The sequence below is a fragment of the Argopecten irradians genome, chromosome 13 (genome assembly GCF_041381155.1).
Source record: "Argopecten irradians isolate NY chromosome 13, Ai_NY, whole genome shotgun sequence".
NCBI lineage: Eukaryota > Metazoa > Mollusca > Bivalvia > Pectinida > Pectinidae > Argopecten > Argopecten irradians.
Window position 1 is genome coordinate 11137611 of NC_091146.1, and position 15271 is coordinate 11152881.

Here is a 15271-nt window from a genome sequence, read left to right on the forward strand (position 1 = left end):
GGACGTGAAAACACGCTGAGTGGGTTAATCTATTCCCAACACAAAACATAGTTGTCTTTCGCCTAAAAACAAACAATTGTTGACCCAATACGTTGGTATGAACAAAATCATATACATGTAGATAGACATACACTCAAAACAGACACCAGCGGATTTCAGGTTAATAAGCATTTCTCTTGACTAGCTTCTTTGAAGAGAGCATATATTAGGGCTTTCATTTGTCAATTTTATTTTAATTAAGATTTGTACAAAGATAATAGTATAACACAAGTCGAAATTGGAACAAATATTTAGTACTTATTATATATGTATTACAGATCAAATGATAACCGTTTTATATGCAATCTGCAAGACGTATACAAGAACTTGAATGCAAGTGAGCCATAAATAAGGTCACAACAACAATATAAGGATGAGAAGTTTAATAGCGTAAAGACTGACAATACATTTTTCATTTCAATACATGTATTACAAACATACATACACTATATGTGTAAAATCGCTATAGAGATGATGCTAGACTACCTCGATCTGTTTCTTAGTGCTTTGTTCTTAAATAATGTCTTTGTAGTGGATGTATTTATTGATATACAAGTACTGATATGTTACAAGTTATAACCAAAATAATATGGATCATTCTAAGATGTTATTACAAGACAAAATTTAATATTTAGATGATACATAGCACTGATGTAGTAAATTACAAAATGAATATTTTGGAGACCAGTACTTCATTTCATTGTTTTTTCTGGGTGTTATTAGCAAGGTAGCTATTATTTAACCAGGTAAAGTCCAAACCTCATAATATTATGATAAACGTTTCAGCTTTACTGAAATGCTTGAAAGGGTGAAATGATAATGCATTATTTCAGATGATGATATAAAGATGGTCCACCGCTGAAAATAGTATTTCTTCTCAAAAACCAAAAATAAAAACAGGAGCTATATAATTAGTTGTTTTTCTTCAGTTTCACAAGTTACTTAACTTACACCATTGCTACCCTTGAAAAGATTGAGCTTCTAATTTTACTTCATGATAAAAATATCAATAATAATTAATTGCGTCCCGAAAAAAATTCGTGGCACTATGTCCTATATGGAATGAAGTAACGATTACAGATGAACCAAAGACAAAGTAAATTCTTTTTTTTTCAATATAGTTTTTTAAAAAAATATTAAAATATATATTTTATGTTATTTAGACATATACACACGATTAAACACCAATTATTGCTCAAACGATAAGTATCATTTAAGCTTTGTTAACAGGGGAGCTTCTTAATGATAATGTAAAATATACTGTAATTAAAAAAAATGATAAGGAATTAAAATGTAAAAAAAATGCAATACAAACTATATTTATTTTAATGGTAAAGATAATGAAATAAAATAGTAAATAAGATTACATATTTTAATGGTAAATGTAATGGAATATATATTTAAAGGTAATGGAATACATTTAATCATTGAACGTCCTTCAGTTGGCATTCATACCGAATATGAATGCCAAATGAACAGAGGCAAATTCCATTAAGCGCGCTAGCTAACTGAAAGACGTTCAATGCTTATATTTACATTTGGTTAGTTATATGATGAAATACCAAGGAGTTTTGCATCTATGATGAATTAATCATTCGTTATCATGAATTGTTTGATGTCCCTTCAATGGTAAAGATACTAGATTATATACTACAATGATTTTAATGGTACAGTTGAAAAACTACATACCGTGTTGCTAAGAAGTATGGCATATGTACAGGTACATTTTATACTTAGGAACTAAATTATTTACTGTTTTTTTTATTTTATTTGCCTAGGAACTTAATTGTTTACTGCGATATCAGGTCTCTATAAGTCGCTTGGTTATTAATAAGAAGTCGTCGTTTAAAGACCTTTGCCTGTTTGACCCTTCTGACCTTGAATGTAGTTCAAGATGCTTAATTTGACCAAACTTCGCAGTCCGTCATTCTAGCATTTCAAAGGCCAGATATCGGGTCTCTAGATCTCTTGTTTAATGACAAGGAGTCGTTAAAAGATTTAAGCCTATTTAGTCCATCTGACCTTAAATGAAGGTCAATATCATTCATTTGCACAAACTATCAAATTTAAAGCAAACAGATTAGAAAACATTTTATAAACATAATTGTTCACGAGAGATCAATGTAGTTAAAGAAAAGTTACCTTCCTAGACTATTCATAACATCAACCCTTTACATCCCCAGATTATACATTCCTATCAGCAAACAGGGAGTGGGACGACTGGTTCGCCCGTTGTCAGTATAATGTGACCGGGTGGGGTGTGTTGCTTGGTGTCTTCGGCGGCATGCTCCAGTGATATAGCACTATAAAAAGGGCAAAAGTTCCACTATACAAGAAGACACAACATGAATATACAGCAGTCTCCCGAAACACGCATCTCGCACAACATACACGCAAAACACCGCATACATGGGAGGCCGTCCTTACATGACCATAGTTGTTAATAGGACGTTAATTAATCAAACAAACAAACAAACAAACTTAACAAGAGACCCATGGGCCTTAACGGTCATCTGACTCATGGCACAAAACAACAAAGTCACAGTATAAAGTATTGGTTAACGATTAATATAAACAATACAAGGAACTCCTTAGTTGAATATGTAAGTTTCTGAAAAAGGTAAATGTCATTTGTTGAACACAAACTTGGTAGCCCTTCATCCAAATATGGTCGAAACCCATTCAAGGATTAATATAAGGAGGAGTCAGATTTTAAAGCCAAATTTCAGCAAAGCTCCCATTTTGGACCTCGGTCATACTATCCCCATGGGTCTTACCTCGGTCCTTTATAAACTATGATTGTCCTTACCTAAAGTTCCCCCTTCTGAATCAATTAAAACCACTATAGACCAATTTTCATTAAGATCGGAGACTGAAACCTTAAAACAGGAAGTGGGCCAGCGGCCATCTTGGAATACCAAAATCTTTAAGAAATTTTTTGCATGTTGTTCGGCATCAATTAAAACCCCTATAGACCAATTTTCATTGAGATCGGAGACTGACACCTTAAAACAGGAAGTGGGCCAGCGGCCATCTTGGAATACCAAAATCTTTACGAAAATGTTTGCATGTTGTTCGGCATCAATTAAAACCCCTATAGACCAATTTTCATTGAGATCGGAGACTGAAACCTTAAAACAGGAAGTGGGACAGCGACCATCTTGGAATACCAAAATCTTTACGAAAATGTTTGCATGTTGTTCGGCATCAATTAAAACCCTATAGACCAATTTTCATTGAGATCGGAGACTGAAACCTTAAAACAGGAAGTGGGCCAGCGGCCATCTTGGAATACCAAAATCTTTACGAAAATGTTTGCATGTTGTTCGGCATCAATTAAAACCCCTATAGACCAATTTTCATTGAGATCGGAGACTGAAACCTTAAAACAGGAAGTGGGCCAGCGGCCATCTTGGAATACCAAAATCTTTACGAAAATGTTTGCATGTTGTTCGGCATCAATTAAAACCCCTATAGACCAATTTTCATTGAGATCGGAGACTGAAACCTTAAAACAGGAAGTGAGCCAGCTAAAATTAAGAAAATTTGCCCTTTTGGGGCCCCACCCCTCAGTTCCTAGGGTTCATACCAGACTCATTTATATAAAATATAATTGTGTTTCCCCAATGATGCTTCACACCAAATAGGGATAAAACTCATCCAAGGATGGAGGAGGAGTAGGATTTTAAAGCTAAAATTAAGAAAATTTCCCCATTTGGGGCCCCACCTCTCAGCCCCTAGGGGTCGGACCAGGCTCATTTATATCAAATATGATTGTCCGTCCCAAATGATGTTTCACACCAAATATGGATGAAATCCATCCAAGGATGAAGGAGGAGTAGGATTTTAAAGCTAAAATTAAGAAAATTTGCCCATTTGGGGCCCCACCCCTAAGCCCCTAGGGGTTGGACCACGCTCATTTACATCAAATATGATTATTCTTCCTCAATAATGTTTTACACAAAATATAGATGAAATCCATCCAAGGAAGGAGGAGTAGGATTTTAAAGCTAAAATTAAGAAAATTTGCCCTTTGGGGGCCCCACCCCTCAGCCCCTAGGGGTTGGACCACGCTCATTTATATAAAATATGATTGTCCGTCCCAAATAATGTTTCACACCAAATATGGATGAAATCCATCCAAGGATGAAGGAGAAGTAGGATTTTAAAGCTAAAATTAAGAAAATTTGCCTTTTTGGGGCCCTACCCCTCAGCCCCTAGGGGTCGGACCAGGCTCATTTATATAAAATATGATTGTCCATCCCAAATGATGTTTCACACCAAATATGGATGAAATCCATCCAAGGATGAAGGAGGAGTAGGTTTTTAAAGCTAAAATTAAGAAAATATGCCCTTTTGGGGCCCCACCATTCAGCCCCTAGGGGTCGGACCACGCTCATTTATATAAAATATGATTGTCCTTCATCAATAATGTTTCACACCAAATATGGATGAAATCCATCCAAGGATAAAGAAGGAGTAGGATTTTAAAGCTAAAATAAGAAAATTCGCCCTTTTGGGGCCCCACCCCTCAGCCCCTAGGGGTCGGACCAGGCTCATTTATATAAAATATGATTGTCCTTCCCCAATGATGTTTCAAACCAAATATGGATGAAATCCATCCAAGGATGAAGGAGGAGTAGGATTTTAAAGCTAAAATTAAGAAAATATGCCCTTTTGTGGCCCCGCCCCTCTGACCCTAGGGGTCGGACCAAGCTCATTTATATAAAGTATGATTGTCCTTCCCTAATGAAGTTTCACACCAAATATGGATGAAATCCATCCAAGGATGAAGCAGGAGTAGGATTTTAAAGCTAAAATTAAGAAAATTTGCCCTTTTGAGGCCCTGCCCCTCTGACCCTAGGGGTCGGACCAAGCTCATTTATATAAAATATGATTGTCCTTCCCCAATGAAGTTTCACACCAAAAATATGGATGAAATCCATCCAAGGATGAAGGAGGAGTAGGATTTTAAAGCTTAAAATAAGAAAATTTGCCCTTTTGGTGCCCCACCCCTCAGCCCCTAGGGGTCGGACCAGGCTCATTTATATAAAATATGATTGTCCTTCCCTAATGATGCTTCAAACCAAATATGGATGAAATCCATCAAAGGATGAAGGAGGAGTAGGCTTTTGTATAAATAGTCTTACGCACGACGTACGGCGCACGGCGCACGACGACGGACGAAACACGATGACAATAGATGACCTAAAAATCCAAGATGGCTACCTGTTGCCCATCTTGTTAATCGATTGGTCCCAAAATGCATTATGCACAACGAAGATCCTAGGGGAACCTACATATGGAATTTGAGACAGATCCTTTCAGTACTTTCTGAGTAATAGCAGTAACAACCTTTAACTATCAAAACCCAAGATGGCAGCTGGTCGGCCATCTTGTTGATCAATCAGTCCCAAAATACAATATGCACAACTAGAGTCCTAGGGGAACCTTGAAGTTTGAACAAAATTCCTTCAGTAGTTCTCAAGAAATAGCGATAACAAACTTCAACTGCCAAAATCCAAGATGGCTGCCTGGTGGCCATCTTGTTTTTCGGATCAGACACAAAATCTTTAAGGCACAACTAAGGACCAAGGGTACCCTCCATGTGAAGTTTGAACAAAATCCCTTCAGTAGTTCTCAAGAAATAGCGATAACAAACTTCAACTGCCAACATCCAAGATGGCTGCATGGCGGCCATATTGTTTTTTCCGATCAGCCTCAAAATCTATATGGCAGAACTAGGGACCAATTGAATCCTCCATGTGAAGTTTGAACAAAATCCCTTCAATAGTTTTCAAGAAATAGCGATAACAAACTTCAACTGCCAAAATCAAAGATGGCTGCTTTGCGGCCATCTTGTTTTTCCGATCAGCCACAAAATATGTATGGCACAACTATGGACCAAAGGGACCCTCCATGTGACGTTTGAACAAAATCCCTGCAGTAGTTTTTAGGAAATAGTGATAACAAGCATTGTTTACGGACGGACCACGGACGCAGGGCGATTTGAATAGAAACCGGAATTACAAAACATGTGTATTAATATACTATTATATTACCAATCAATCCTTAAATATAACATTAAAATACATTGGACATCAATCGGATGGAAAACAAAGGAGCTTGCAAATTCTAACTATAAGGTTTGAGATTGCAGATTGTGTGTCGTATGTTAATCATATAAAACATAAACAAGAGGCCCATGGGCCTTAACGTTCATCTGATTATTGACACAATACAACACCTCAAAGAATATATTAGTGGCAAACAATTAAGGCAATATAATGAATTAGACCTTAAATGAAGGTCAAGGTAATTGATTTTAATAACCATGCTAAAAGTCCATTATCAATTCTCTACGGCTCTTTGTTTTTACAAGAAGTTGTAAAGAAGATTTTAGACTATTTGATCCCCATGACCTTGAATGAAGGTCAAGGCCATTCATTTGAATAAACGTGGTAGCCCTTCATTCCATCATATCACAGGCCTGATGTAAGGTCTCTAGGCCTCTTAGTAATTCACAAAAAATCGTTTAAAGAGTTTAACCCATTTGATCCCTGTGACCTTGAATGAAGATCAAGGCCATTCATTTGAACAAACTTGGTATCCATTCATCCCAGCATGTCATAGGCCTAATATCTGGTATCTAGGCCTCTTAGGTATTCACAAGAAGTCGTTTAAAGATTTAAGCATATTTGACCCATTTGACCTTGAATTCAGATCAAGTTAAATCATTTGAACAAACGTGGTAGCTCTTCATCCCAGAATGTCAAAGGCCCAATATCAGGTCTCAAAGTCTCTTATTTATTCATAATAATTCATTTTAAAATATTTTAGCCTATTTGACGCCTGTGACCTTGAATGAAGATCAAGGTCATTTATTTGAACAAACTTGGTAGCACTTCATCCTAGCATGCTGTAGGTCCATGTATGAGTACACCGGTCCTTTCGGTTCTTGAGAAGATGTTGTTTAAATATTTTAGCCTTTTTGACCACTGTGACCTTGAATGAATGTCAATGTCATTCATTTGAACAAACTTGGTAGCCCTTCATCCAGCATGCTACAGACCAAATATCAGTAGAAGTCGTTTGAATAAAAATATTTACGCACGGCGAATGGCGCACGACGACGGACGATGCATCATGACAATAGGCCATCCTGACTCTTTTATTCTAACTATAAGATTTTGCAGATGGTTTGTTATGTTAATTATATAAAACATAAAAAATACACAAAAATCACTCATTTCATCATAAAAATATCTAGGATAAAAAATTATTTTTATGCATTTGTTTTCAAAAATAGTCCTCTCAAAAATGTGTGCTTTATAGCCAGATCAGTTGATATAATATACCAACCGGTATAGTGAAAATAATACATCTGGCTCAAAAATATGGGAGTTAACATGCATGCCTGCATTTCGTCACGTCTTATATTTACTGTTACATGAAATGACTCCAATGGTTAGAACACTGTATGATGTAACATAGCTTCACTATTTTTACAGAATTGACACATTCCGTTTACTTTCTTGAATTAAGTCATCATCTGCCATTAGCAGCCGGACTGTCAGTTGGTTCGAACTGTCAGCGTCCTAATTAACACGGATTAACTGCATTGATTCTAATCTATATGCCTTCGACGTTGAGTCCCATCGCGGTCAGTAACTTTTCTGGGCTTAGCTCTATAGATTTTGCCTTCAGTTCTGCTCTTGTTTTGAGTCCTTCTAACATCTTTATGCGGTCTTCAAATCCAACTTTCTTCTGCTTTTGTTCAGATTGTATCTGGACTTTAAGGTGTTCTACCTCAGTCATTGGGTTTGACTTAATGGCGAACTCCCTTATGTAATTCCCACATTTTCTGATTTCTTCCAGCATTTCAACAACCTTGTCTTTTATAACAAGGAAATTGGCTTTAATGCCACGAAGAAGTGATTCTTTTGTGCTTTTACCTTTTTGGGATGAATCATACTTCTGTTTCATATCTGTGTAAGACTTTTTAACCTTCTTCGTAAATGTTATTATACGAAACTGGTTGTTTCTATGGGCAACGTATTGACACCTCTCGGGACAAACTGTACAATATCCGTCTCTCATCACTGCACACCAGTATTTGTTATTATCACTAATGGCACAATAATTATGGCAGGTGTAGTTGCAGGTGATACAATTTGTTACGTGTGTTCCCGGTTCTAATTTTTCTTCGAGTTGATGAATTTCCTCTGTCTCGTACTCGAAATCTTCGTTATCCTTTACTTCTCTTTCAAACTTCTCAAGCAATTCTCGCTCTTTCCTCATTATGGCCAGTTCATTGAGTCCCTGGTCAAGCTGTGGTAGTAGTCCAGCTACCGTGACATTCATTTGATCTCGTTTACGTAACACCTCCGATGTCAGTTGTAGACTCTGGGTTTTCATCGTTGGCAGAAAGGTGAAGAAATTTTGGTAACTGTTGTAGCCCATGTCCCAAAACATCTTGCCGAGATCTTTAGATTTACCAGACGTGTTTACTTCAAAAAGCGCGGAATTGTTGAATAGAAAATGTTCTTTCATGGGAACTTCAGCCTGCCTCAAGGCTTCTAGAACTGGTGGTTCTTTTCCATCAGCAAATGTGACCATAGCAGCTATATTTTCTCCGATGTCTTTCCCAAATATGGAGAGAATGGAATCATATATATACCTCTGGGTGTGGGTGAGCCTTGCCAATGTGTGACAAAACAAACTGCATCAATGGTTTCTATTCCTTCGACGCCTTTAGTATCGAAGAAAGCTCGGATCTGGTCCACAAGTTGGTGGTCTCTTTCTATTCCTCTGGTATTCCCGAATCCAGGAGTGTCAATCAGGTTACAAATGAACTTCACTTTGTCGTTCTTCGGGTGTACTCTGTAGCTTGTAATCCAGTCGGTCTGTGATTCCGTCTGGAATTATGTAAAGTAAATGATGATTTATCTGTAAAATGCTCGTGTTTCTATATTTTTTCATATTGAAACAAAACAAAATCACAAATGCACTATTGATATCATAAACAGTTTGGATTTTTTATTAGTGGAGCAGGTAAGAGCAGAAACATGACCAAATTGTGCATATTATGATTAAAGCATGAAACTTGGCACGCATGAAGTTTAGGCCGAAATAATTGTTTTGTCACATGGGCCATTGCGAATTAGCTCTATGATGCACTGGTGGCCATTTTCCAAGATTGCCGTCATTTTTTTAAAGACCTCGTTATAGATCAATGCTAAACAATGTATCTGATTTTTTGCACTTTATTCATTCCTTATTGATGTATGAATGAAAAATTAAATATTTGCAACATTGATTTTTAAAAATTAAAGGAATCTAAAGAAATCTTTTATCAATTTGACTTTATTTGGCGCCACTATCCCATGTATGAAAGAAATATAGAATATTAGCACTAATTTATATAAAAGTAATATAATTTAAAGATTAATATATCAATTTGACGTCATTGGGCGTCATTTTCATAGATGACCGACGGAATTTACTGACAATCTTATCAAGAATGTTTCTCGGCCTTTTGCTAATGTTTCTTTCAATGTTATTCTTTCTTAACTGATGTTTGCATTTTAAGCACCTATTTGATTTTTTTCCAAAACAAATTGTTTATTCAATATGCATGCAAATAACTATGTTTTCCTTTCACAGATGGACTTTCACATCAATTTCGATATTTAAAAATGATTATTCTAAATATAATCCTACAAAACTTTCATTAATTACAGATATGTTCATCATTTTCACATCCCAATCATTCATATCCATTCAAAAATAAAATGATCATGCAATTAATTTTATTAGTGTAGTTACTTTCAGTGGGAACAACTCTTATATAAAATAAGTAAAAGTGAGACTATTGTTTCATATATATTCTAATAATCAATCAAAACATAGTTGTGTTGTGATGTCATCTATATTTGTTTCTGTACATTAACTCCCGGTTATTGGATCATTACCTGTAACTGTCATATATGTTACATTTTAATGTCCTATATGTGACTCTAATATGAACAGTCACTTATAAGACAGTAACAGGTAGTATATGGGAGAGTTACACAGTACAGATGAGTATGTGTTTCCGGGCATAATCCTATAATTATGATAACACACAACATACAACCTGCCGGAATATTCCATTATTTTTAAATCCAAATTACGAAAAAATCCCACATAATGAATATGAAAAGAATTTAATCCTTTATTGGTGCGGAAGTAAACACATTCACATAATTTCTGTATATATCCCAGATCAATAAGTCCTTATAATGAATTCACCATTTAACACTTATCTACAGCATTAACTCCAATTTCCGCTTTATGAAACGATTCCCATGTATGCTGTGTTTTGCGTGTATGTTGTGCGAGGTGCATGTTTTGGGTGACTGCGGTATATTCATGTAGGGGACAGAACCCAGAGCCTTCCTCCCAGGGGCGAACGCTCAACTGAAGGCTAAAGGTGAGGCTTTATCAAGGGAGGCATTAGGAAGGATAAAGTCAGTTAGGAAGAAGAGAAAAGATAAGATCATAAATTTAGTCGCCTTTTACGATCATGCAATAGGTACAATTCCAACGCCCTACCTGCAGGGCATTCACACTTACACTTATTTTATAGTTCTGGGGGCACCGACTGTTTTGAACTGGCCTGGAAATCAGTTATATGCGCTTATTTTATTTTTTAAACAAACACCTAAATTGCAAATCTAGTTTCATATGTCATTTTTTACCACATTAAACACTGGAATAAATGTCCTTTTAGCAATAAATGTCACTAAAACCACCTTATTGTTATTGCATCGCTTAAATTGAGAAAGTACCGTCGTCTGCTACGTGTATTAGACGTAAACAAATGGAATTCTGATATTCGGTTCATCTTGAAAAGATATTTAGAACGGTCATATTGATAAATAAGCAACGAAGTGGACGTCCTGGTAAGTTGTCACAACAAAACCAATAGAGGGAGAGTTTAAATGACATTACTCAAGATCTAAATCAAAGATTACATCCTAGAAATACAGTGAATCCACGAACAGTGCAAAGGATTTTACGTTATGATGATATGAAACAGCGGGTTATCAGAAAGAAAATGGTAGTATAGTTAGTTAATCGGAAAAAGCGTTTAGAGTAGTGTTTTAAAAAAGGACGACTTTCAATAGATCCTTACTGGATTACCGTGATATTTTCAGACGAATCTCAAGTAGTTATTGGTGACAATTTTCGTGTATATATTTGTAGAACAGCCAGAGAGTCGTATCTATCCCAGTGCATGTGTCCTCCCCGGGAACGGCGGGTATCAGTTATGATTTAGGAATGTATTTGTTACAACAGCGTGCACGTGGGGACTCTTTGCAAAATTGCTGGTAACATTAATGCACAGAAATATATAAACATCTTTGATAACAATCTGTGGCCTGTTATTGCCCGTCATTTTCTGGACGGAGTTTACCGTTTCCAGGATGATAATGCTCCTGTTCATTGGGCGCATGTAACTAACCAATACAAGCAAATAAATAACATTCCTTATATTTCATGGCCAGTACATTAATGTGATTGAAAACATATGGCTCCAGACTAAAACATCAACACAACTGACGAACTTTTTACTGCAATATCAGACATATGGACTTCGCTCTCCCGTCAGTATGTGAGATCTCTGTATAATTCCCTCCCCCGACGTCTGCTGGCAGTAATCAAGTCTAAAGGTCACCTCACAAAATATTAGGTATGTGCGTGGACATTAATGCTTTCAATTTCAATTTTTGTTTACCGAGATGCTCCCCTTGATTATGACCGCCATCTTGGAAAATCGCGAATACTTTTGTCATACCTTAAGGATATTCAGCAACTAGAAAATGTGCAACGTCGGGCCACCAAACTAGTAAAAGGACTTTCCGACTTGACCTATTCAAACCGATTACGTCAACTTGATTTACCATCTCTAGAGTACAGACGTAAAAGAGCTGATGTTCTACAAGTATTCAGAATTATGAATGGAATTGACAAAACCAGTGATAGAGGCCGAAGCATGCTGACCAAACAAGACCATTACAGAACAAGGGGACACAATAAAAAATTACTGAAACCTCATACGAGACTTAACATTCGGAAACATTCATTTGCATTAAGAGTGATCAACGATTGGAACTCCCTACCTTCGGAAATTGTGAATGCCGAGTCGGTGAACAGATTCAAGACCCTCATAAACACGTATTGGAAGAACTGTGACATTAAGTTTTACCCTAGCTGTTATTGAAGACATTACTATAAGCAGGCTAAAACAAGGGACATATAGTGTATAAATTGTATATAAGGTATAGAACTGGATGTGCTCAATATTTCATTAGTTCAAGTTTTTGAGTTTTGCGCAAATATAATTATGATTATGTACAGACTATATATTTAGGTGGTCAAGAAGCTTTGCTTAAAATAGACCGAAATCTGGTATATATATCTGGTATATACCGCTGTATATGTAACACATCCTATCACTCAGCAGGTCATATAAAAATACCAAATTGCCAATATTATTAAAATACATATTCTTATAACCACTATGTCCAATAGAAGAACTGACAACATTTCATAAGGGGTCATGTTCGGATAACCTATATTCCACCTGTACTTGACACCACCTCACGTTTGACCTTCAGTTGAGTGCTCACACCTGTGAGGAAGGCTTTGGGTTCTTTTACCTGGTCGAGATACACGATATTCTATAATCAATCATAGTTTCTGCTTCCGAATAGAGGAAGTGGGGGCAACTTATTCGTTTCCCCTGCAGGTAGGGCGTAAGAATAGTACCTGCTGCCCATATTGCATGATCGTAAATATATATATTTGAATTATTTTTGATGAAATACAATGCATTTGTATGTTAAAATTTAAATATTTTAGAAATATAACTTAGTGTCAAAATAGGTCACAGTGACCTAATTTTGTAAAATGTCAATTATTTAAGAATAAAGTTCATCTGGTGCCATAATATACCTGACAAAATGCTATATACATTATATTATATTGCATTGAGCAATACCTTTGCATATTATAAACTTAGGCAAAAAATAATGTGGATTAGAAAGGATTGGGGAGGGGGAACAGGAGGTAGAGGTGAGGGTTTTTTTTTTATTTTTGAAACTTTAAAACACCATTAAACGTTTTTGCTTATGTTCAGAAGGTCATATACTTGCTCAAATACTATCAAATTTTCAAATGCAATAATTATTTTGTAGATGTTTTAAATATGCATTGTATTATATATTCTCTCAAATGCAGTTTATTTCAGAAAAATAATACTATTCGAGTCAGTTTATCTTACTTCTGAACATAGCAATACATGTATTGGTGTTTTAAAGTTTAAAATATAAAAACAATCCTCCTCAAATGTGTGTCGCAGGATCGCACTATTCGCTAATAATATAAAATGCATCGCTTACCTCCTTGCCTTTCCTTGCCTTCTCGTCTTCCATCTGATCGATGAGTTGGAATCTGAAATCATCTTTCCACTTCACCCCCAATAGGTAGTTCATCATACCATCAATCAGTGTACTTTTCCCTGATCCTGTGGCCCCAATCATCATTATAGTTTTTTCTTCTAACATTTCCGATGACCCTGTGATGCAAAATATTGTTCTTTTTAAAAATCAATTTAATATTAGTTCCACTATACAAGAAGACAGCACCAATATAAAACAGCCTTCCAAAACACACACCTGCACTTCATACACGCCACACACCGCATACATGGAAGGCAGTCCTTACATGACCCTGGCTGTTAATAGGATGTTGATTTAATCAAACAAAAATACTATTTTACTCTCATATTGGTTAAATTTTACTCAATGGAAAACCTTTCTAAAATATATATACTCTTATTAATGGTCTGTTTCTAGATAGAAATATCGTTGTATATCTAACTGTAATCGGATATGTTATTGTTTGTGATTGCACGTACTTTTTATTTTTACTGCTTACCGAATTCACACTTCCGGGTTCTAAATTTGGCATTTCTATCAGTGGTTTTTTCCCGCAGAGGAAGCTTGTAGATCGCTGGTTCACCGTCTTTTATTTTGATAGCTTTTTTCCTTGTGACCAACGCAGGTGAGATCGGGGTGTGTATTGGGTCGCTATCATCACTGAATTCCCCTTCGCCATCTCGATAATGTGGTCTGACTTTGAAAATATAATCAGTGTTATGCAGTAAGCCACCAACAACAAAGTACGGTTTGTTGTTATCCGTTATCACTGGAGTTCTACACCACTTGTCACCTTTGGCTTTATATTTGATTTCATAGTAGTCGACATCGTCAGCATCCGGAATGATCCATCCCAGGACAATACTGTCACTGCTTAACTCGGAGAAGTAAGGTTTGCCAGGTTTTCTTGGAGAAACTTGTTGCGTTTCTGGAATAATAAGGGGAAAACGTTGCAATGTTCCTGTTCTTTACCAATACATCAATTGTTTCTCGGGAGCAAATGTATTAATATTCACAAGATTTGAGATGCCCCCTTTTTAGAAAGAAGTGATAGACATTCCAGTTGAGGGAGAATTTCGACACGACTACAGAAGTCAGTCCTGTGTCAGTATTGATGTATCTTTGCGGTATGCCCGTGACCATTGACCTCTTGTTTTAAGTTAACATTTCCAACCTTTGTATCTATATTGCGAAATATAATTAACAACTCGCTCTTTACCTGGCACATGCAAATCTCGGGTCATTACATGTAGAGCCTGGAGCAGTTTCTTTGGTTAATAAACGTCCTATTAACAGCCAGGGTCATGTATGGACGACCTCCCATGTTTGCGGGTTGTAACGTGTATGTAGTGCATTGTGCGTGTTTTGGGAGGCTGCGGTATGTTCGTGTTGTGTTTCCTTGCATAGTAGAACTCTTGCCTTCGAGACCTAATATCAAGCATGCTCGGAATAAAATAATTCAAATGAATGACCTTGATCTTCATGCTAGGCCACAGGGTTAAATATGCAAAAACAACTTCCCAGAACCAAGAGGGCTATATACCCGACACTACCTGGGGAATTCATATAAATTCTTATTAAGTCATTTTTGTCTTAAGTATGCATCATGATTTCCAGATAGCAGGTGAGGGATTCGGCCCATCGGGCTCTTGTTACTATCTAACTTATTCTAAAATTTCAAAAAGACAAAAGGGCTGTTTTTTCTGACACCAGGTTAAAATAGGTGGTCAGTGTGCTTTGTATAG

At 36.4% G+C, this 15271-nt stretch overlaps 1 long non-coding RNA gene and 1 pseudogene across 1 annotated transcript in view; one reads left to right on the plus strand and one right to left on the minus strand.

Annotated features, from left to right (window-relative positions):
* LOC138305978 (uncharacterized) overlaps positions 1-15271 on the plus strand; it is a 285191-nt gene that overhangs the window by 247150 nt on the left and 22770 nt on the right. The gene's annotated exons all lie outside the window — the stretch shown is intronic.
* LOC138306221 (uncharacterized) lies at positions 1284-13658 on the minus strand (annotated as a pseudogene).